The following is a 6,953-nucleotide window of genomic DNA, read 5'->3' on the forward strand; positions in this document are numbered from 1 at the left end:
TTTGGGGAAGTTCAAAGAGGAGGGCATAATTTATTAAGAAATAGGCATTACTAGTTAAAAATACTGGGACAAGAGAAATTGAGTCCTCCCAGCATTCTAAAAGGAGTGTAGGTGGTAAAGCTGTGGTAAGCCTGGGATCTTGTAGTGTAATGAGAACTGAGAAAATATTGGCCATGGAAAAGGCTTATGTGAAGCCTATAAACTAGAATTTGGGGTGTGTCCACAAAGCAAGGTGATGTTATTTGGGTAGAATGAAGAGGGAAGATCATTTTAATATTTCACTATCATTGATGAACAGCAAGATCTTGGAATTAATTTTATGATTTTGGCACCTGATACAGCTTAAGTTGTAAAGACTTATTTTTGACTTATGGGAATTTTTTTTCAAATTCTCAGTGTTTAATGTAAAATGTACACAGAGAGCTTCTTTTGTTGATATAATGTGTACAAGAGACATGTTGGGTTTTGCTTGTAAATATAGTTGTAACTTTCAGTGCTCTTGTGGCATGTAAGACTTAGACATAGATGTCCATAGCAGTCTTGAAAAGTTTTTAGACAAGCTTGTGCATGCACCATTTTGATAGTCAAAACATAAAACTGATGAATCTCCTGTTTTCTTAATGTCTTTTGCATACCCTTGAGTGGAATTGGTTCAATTGCAACACTTGCAGGGACTAAAAAAAATTGAGAATATTAAAAACTGACATGAGAATTTGATTATAGATTTGCTAGCTAGGTATGTATTTACCATTTATAATGAGCATAAATTGTTTCCAGAGATGGCAGATTGAAGTGGGATTTTTGTATTTCAGATTGCTATTGAGTAATATTCTGCTCTATTAATTATATGTACTTTTGTTTTCTTACATACTGTGAACCCATCTAGACTTTATAAGCATTAAGTGCTTCACAGCACATTCCACACATATTACTGGCACAAAACTTTTCGTAACTTTTCATTTCCTAACAAGTTTTTTTGTCAGATTGCCAGTTAGTTAGAAAGCAAAGTGGTTTTGGGAACAGTAGAGGTATGATACAGCCCATTTCATTTTCTTGCCAATCTATTTTGACTGCTACCTGCTGGGTTGTCTTTAGAAACTGGTTTAAGTAATGGCATTTATCTGAAGTGCACATTTCATTGATATCACTGTTGTACCAGGCAGAGTTAAATTGTGTCAGTGTTGCAAGTGTGAAAAGGATGTTAAAGATCTTGTTCCACTGGGAAATTCTCAGGAAAACGTGCAAAGACTGCAGGGTGTAGTTTGTACTATTACTCACTCGCTTATTCTAACAACATTCAATCAACATAAAATGCTTCTCAGAGCATTAACTTGGCCCATTCAACTTAGCAAACTTCAAGCCTATTTGATTTTTAGTTACTCAAGATGTTCCAAGAGGGAATTAGAAGACAGAAAAGCACACACATAACTACCTACTTCTGTGTTCAGATGGATACTCCAAGATGAAGGCAGGGTCAAGATGAAAGCTTTGCCTCATCTTTGGCCTTAAATCCCCCTGTGCTTTTCCCCCAGGTGGGACTTCTGGTCATTTGGCCACTCAGGGGCTGGGTTAGGGCAGGGTGGAGCATTGTCCTTGGTGTGCCTGTGATTGGCACCACTGCTAGGCTGGGATACAGGCTCCAGGGCTAGGGCTGTGGAGCACTTCACTGCCTCACCATGGCAAGGAATTTGACTGGATTATTAGAAAAAGTCATTCATGGTGGTGGGAGAAGTTTCCATAGCAGTCTGAAGGTACTGAGGCATCTGCTCACTGGAATAAATGTTTTGGGATATCCTCTGCTGAAGCATCTTGTAAGTTTGGGTACTTTGGCTGCAGAAGACAGCAGATACTATTTGAAACCCTGACAACATAATGCAAAAATAGATTTATGTTAGCAAAGTGGTCCACTGTGAGAATCATTTGGACTTCTCATTAGTTTTCTATCACTTTGATTGGATTTTTGAAAATGTGAGTCTGTAAACAGGCATGAGGAAATCAGTTTTAATAACTAGAGAAAGTAAACATCCTTAGAAAATTCATCCACTGGAGGTGTAAAATATGTACTATTCCCTGCAGGAAATTCCAAGAGCTGAATTAATAGAGAATAGATATAATGGTAAATTGCCTGTTTAATTTTTCTATTATGGTAGTGCTCTTGGAAAAACTTACTTTTGATTTCCCTCTTGTTTTTAATTGTACTATATGCATTAGGTCTAAAGGTTTTATGTAGCATAACTTTTTTATATCTAAGATCTACGAGCGAGCAAATGAATTTAACAGTAGAATAAATCATGCTTTAAAAGAGTTTTAACTAAAACAGTTTTCATTTTGTGTTTGAATTTCAGTTCACTACACTGCAGGCAATATTTTTAACTGAAGTCTTGTAGTTATATGTCACAAAATATTACAGTAAGATGGTGAAAATGCTGTTTTCACTGCTAGCTGGCACATGCACACAGAGCCTACTGTACCTTGCATTTTAGTAAAGCAGTTGGTTCATTAAAGTTGTCTCCAAAAAGTAAAATATATTCAGCTAGACTAGCTTTAGATACAACAGCAGTTCTGTATTCTGAAGGAGACTGGGAAACCAGTGATTGAGTTAACGATATGATTAACTTGAAACATATTGGTATTGAAATTAAATAGCTAAATTCCTGTTGTTCATCCCAAACTGCATCAAGACAGCGACCTAAGGGAAGATAGTCTTTAAAAATTAAAGAACACCACTGTAATTAGAGGCTTAATCATGTGTAGATCCAATAGTCCTATCCTGACACAATGATGCAGGCTACATTTCTAGATACCAAAACTGACTGAGCAGCACATAGGTGATGCCTTGAAGTTTATACATCACTCTCTTAATCTATTCACATGCAGCAGCTTTTGTAAACTGGGATATGGGACAGGAGGAAGGAAGACCAGAAAAGCCACTGGAGTATTTAACCTGTGGAGGGGAGGGGAAACTAAAACTAAAAATGGTTAAAAATAATCTGTAAGGGGCAAATAAATGCTGAAACTGTTCACTTGAAATTTGTTCTATCAAATCATCTCTTTGTGGGGAATGGAACAAATACTTAAAAAGACAAAAAAAGGGAAAAAAGTCAAAATCTGTGTCTTTTGATATTGGAAGTGAAAACATGGAGCCTGTATTTATATAAGGAAAACAAAAAATAATTTTAAATAAAAATTTTAAATAATTTGTTGAAAGTGAGAGTTCGTAATTAAATAATTCACCTGTCTAAGAGCAGGTGCATAGTGGTCTGGTAAAAAAGTAGTCCAAGACAAAAGGCCATGATGGAGATCTTAAAGGAGGTAGAAATCTGAAAGGAATTCTTGAGATATGTTAGATGAGACTGGTCAGAACTTCTCTTGGCAAAAGATGGATAAATTTATCATTTGGGGTTGAAGACACCAAAAGCACCTTTATCAATTTGGCAGGGGTCACCAGGATGGGGGTGGGAGGTGCCCCTGATCTGCTCCAGGGCAGGGCTGCCATTTGGAGCTAAAGGAAATAAGAAAAAAACCTTCACAGAAACCTTTGCAACAATTGTGGTGCAGGGTTGGAGTGCAAGAGAGAGGCTGAGAGAGCAGGGTTTGATTTTAACTTGGCTGCCACCAGCAGCATAGATCAGAGGGGTTTAAGAAGACAGACAGGGTAATACTCTGTTCATGGTGGAAGATCAAGGAGTGGTCCTAAATTGAGCTGGAGTTGTTTCTAATGGTTAAGGTAACTAATCACTAGAACAAGTTGCCCATGTGGCTGTCAAATCCCTGTCCTTTGAGGTATCAAGAAAGAACTGGACAAATTCCTGTGGGACTCAATCAGTGCTGACCCTAGCTTTTTGAGCATTGAAAATCTTTGAGGCTGAGCTAGACAAACCTTACAAGCTTTCTTCCAACTTGAATCATTCTGTTTTTCAAAAGAAAGGAAAGAATTCTCAGACTGAAGATCAAATAGAAGATATAGACAATTTTTGTAAGCAGTACTAATACAGCTGTCTCACCAGCCAAAAAGCACTAAAGGTCAAATTTAGAATAGCTGAATAAATACTATATAAAACCTATTGCTTCAGTTGTTCTTAGTATCAATGACTTGTAAATAGGCAGTATTGTTCTTTTGGTTTGGTTTGTCAGTTGGGTTCTTTAGAAACTATTATTCTATACAAGAAATAAAGAATGTAATAAGAAATCTGTTAGAAAACATTTCTAATGGTCTTGTTTATTAGAGGGAAATATAGGCAGGGGGGGATCCATGTTAAAGTTAATTTGTGTTTTAGAATCAAAACCAAAGGGTTGGAATACATATTCCATTTTTAGAACAGGGGAAAGAGGACTGGTGCAGTCCAGCTAAGTGTGCTAGATCCACAGGGTTTAATACATTCACAAATTATTTCAAAATGGGGTTCTAAGGTAAACTGACCAAAAAATGTTGAAATTGAATTATTCAGTCAGATGAAACAAAAGCTAACTATGAAGAGGTGGAGGAGCTTGTCAGTTACTGAAGGAACAGGTAATAAAATAACAAATGAAACTCAGTGTCAATGAATGCAAAATAATGCACAAGAAGGAAAACAGCCCAAACTGTACAAATGTGGCAGTAAGTTCTCAATTAGATATTATCACTCAGGAAAGAGACCTTGGAGTTTTTATAAAAATGCCATGAAAACATCGTCTCTGTGGTCAAAATAGCACAAAAATGGATGGAGAACAAACCATTGTGTAAATTCTTTGCCTGAATCTTGGCATTTCAAATAAATGTAGTTGAATTACAAAGGGTATAAGAATGGATGAGAGAATCAATTAAAGCACTGAACAACCTGAATACAGGTAATGTAGTTTAGGAGTACTTCACCCTGGAAGTGAGGAGTTATGTTCAAGATATATGAAATAACAGGTCATGGAAAAAGGGACTAGGCAACAATTATTCACTGTTTCTCACTGTAGGAGAGCTAAATGGCAGGTTCAAAACGCACGACATTTCTTCCCTGAATAGCATGTTTGATGACAAAGTCTGGAATTTAAAATGTGATGGATGTCAGAAGAGTTGAGTTCAAAACTGATTACTCAAATCTGTGGAAGAAAAGGTTATGGGGAGTTGTTGGATACAGAGAGACTGGTTCTGCAGGTGCTCAGAGCAGTGAAAAATGAGGGAGGCAGGAGAGTATGTGCTCAGTGTCATTCTTGTCTTTGGTTCTGGTATTTCCTTTCGTGTCTGCTAATGGGTGTTAGTAAAGAGAGGAGACAGGGCTTTACTGGACTTTAACTCTAGTATGTATATTCTGGGAATTTCCTTAATACCTTAAGTGCTAATAGCAGGAGGGGAGTCTCCCTGACATCCCACAGTCAACAGAGAAAATGAAGGTGGAAGAGACTCTCTTCCAGAAGGCAGTTCAGGATGGGAAGCTGGCTTGGATTCCTTTGGCAATACACTCACCTGGCAGGTAAGTCTTGTTCCTAGAGGACTTCCAAGTTTGGCATTCCGGACACCTCCTCTCAAATGAATTTTATGTTTACTCTCCATATACTGGGTGAGTTTATAATAATGCACCCTAATGAAGAATAGATTAAGGTTTCTGACCTTTCAGCCTGCTTGGGGCATCTCTCTGAGATTGGAAGTCTTGGATGGGAGTCTACCCTAGTTGAGATGAAGAGGAACCATAATAGGCACCAAATGCTAGTTTCTTATCTCAGCAGGGTAATGCCTCCATGTAAATTGGGAATTCCCATTTTGGAGAGTGACAGAAAAAAGCTACAATAAACTAAAACAAACCACCAACAAACAAACCATAATTCACATATATTCCAATATTGCTATAAAACTTGGAAATAGTGATTTTCTTCTTTTCATCTTGCATCATAATCTTATTGCATAGTCTGGCTTTGCTTTTTCATCTGGTTCACAGTTTGTCTTCCTTCCAGCTGACCTTTAAATCGTGCATTTCCTAGTCTTCCCAACATTCTGTGACACTCTTCTGTTCTTGTTCCCATAGAAGAGAAAATATATGTTGAACATTCTGAAAGATTCAGGAGGATTAATTTTGTGATTTCTTTAGGATATTTCATTTGAGACTCATTGAAGTGTTAGAGATTAAGAAATTTTTAAGCACTGAAGGTCCCACTGGAAAGCTCTAAAAGCTGTATTGCTTTCACAGAGTTCATGCATCCAGAATTTAAAGGTGCTATGGAAACTCACAGAAATATATACTGAATATGATAAAATATATTGAAATTATAGAATATTTTCCTAATGAATCAATTCCCATTCCTCAGTTCCTGGTCTAAGACTTTTCAGAGATGATCAGAATGTTCATGCAGGATAACTTGTGTCTCTCTAAGTCTTCCCCTTTGCATACAGACATCTTACCTAGCTTCCAGTTTAAACAGAAAAGATTGATATTTTTTTCTTCAGTATCTAGCCCTTTAGATGGAATTGCTTTGGTCATGATGTGGAGTCATTTAGTGAAGAGGATAGAGCTCTACACAAAATCTCATTCCTTGAGTGAGATGGAAGTAATCTTGGGAAAGACTCAAAGGGAAAGAATACTGTTCCAGAGTGATGGTTCCTTTAAGGAGATGGGCTCACCATTCACAACAAACTTTTTCAGGTTCCTCTGTTTTGAGTGCTTGTTTTGAGACAGCAGAAGCTTGACACCAAATAATGTTGAACATCTGCAACATTTTGCATTCACTGGTGGAATCAGGCTCTTTGCTCTGAACATATAAAAAGGCTTTAAAAAACTCTGAGCTTTTGGAAAACTCAGAACCTTAGACTTTCAAAATTGGCAAACAAAATTAGCTGACACTCTGAACATTTTGGCTTTTATCTTAAATATTCCATTCCCCTTGTGTAAAATAGTGATAAAAATATCTTTCTAACTTCAAAAGGATGTTGGGAGGATCAGTTCATTAATGTTTTCAAAGAATTCAGATGCTGTAGTGAAATCACCATACAA

The sequence above is a fragment of the Pseudopodoces humilis genome, chromosome 7 (assembly GCF_049639895.1).
Source record: "Pseudopodoces humilis isolate 2021_Gansu_Grassland_sample_001 chromosome 7, ASM4963989v1, whole genome shotgun sequence".
In the NCBI taxonomy this organism is placed as follows: Eukaryota; Metazoa; Chordata; class Aves; order Passeriformes; family Paridae; genus Pseudopodoces; species Pseudopodoces humilis.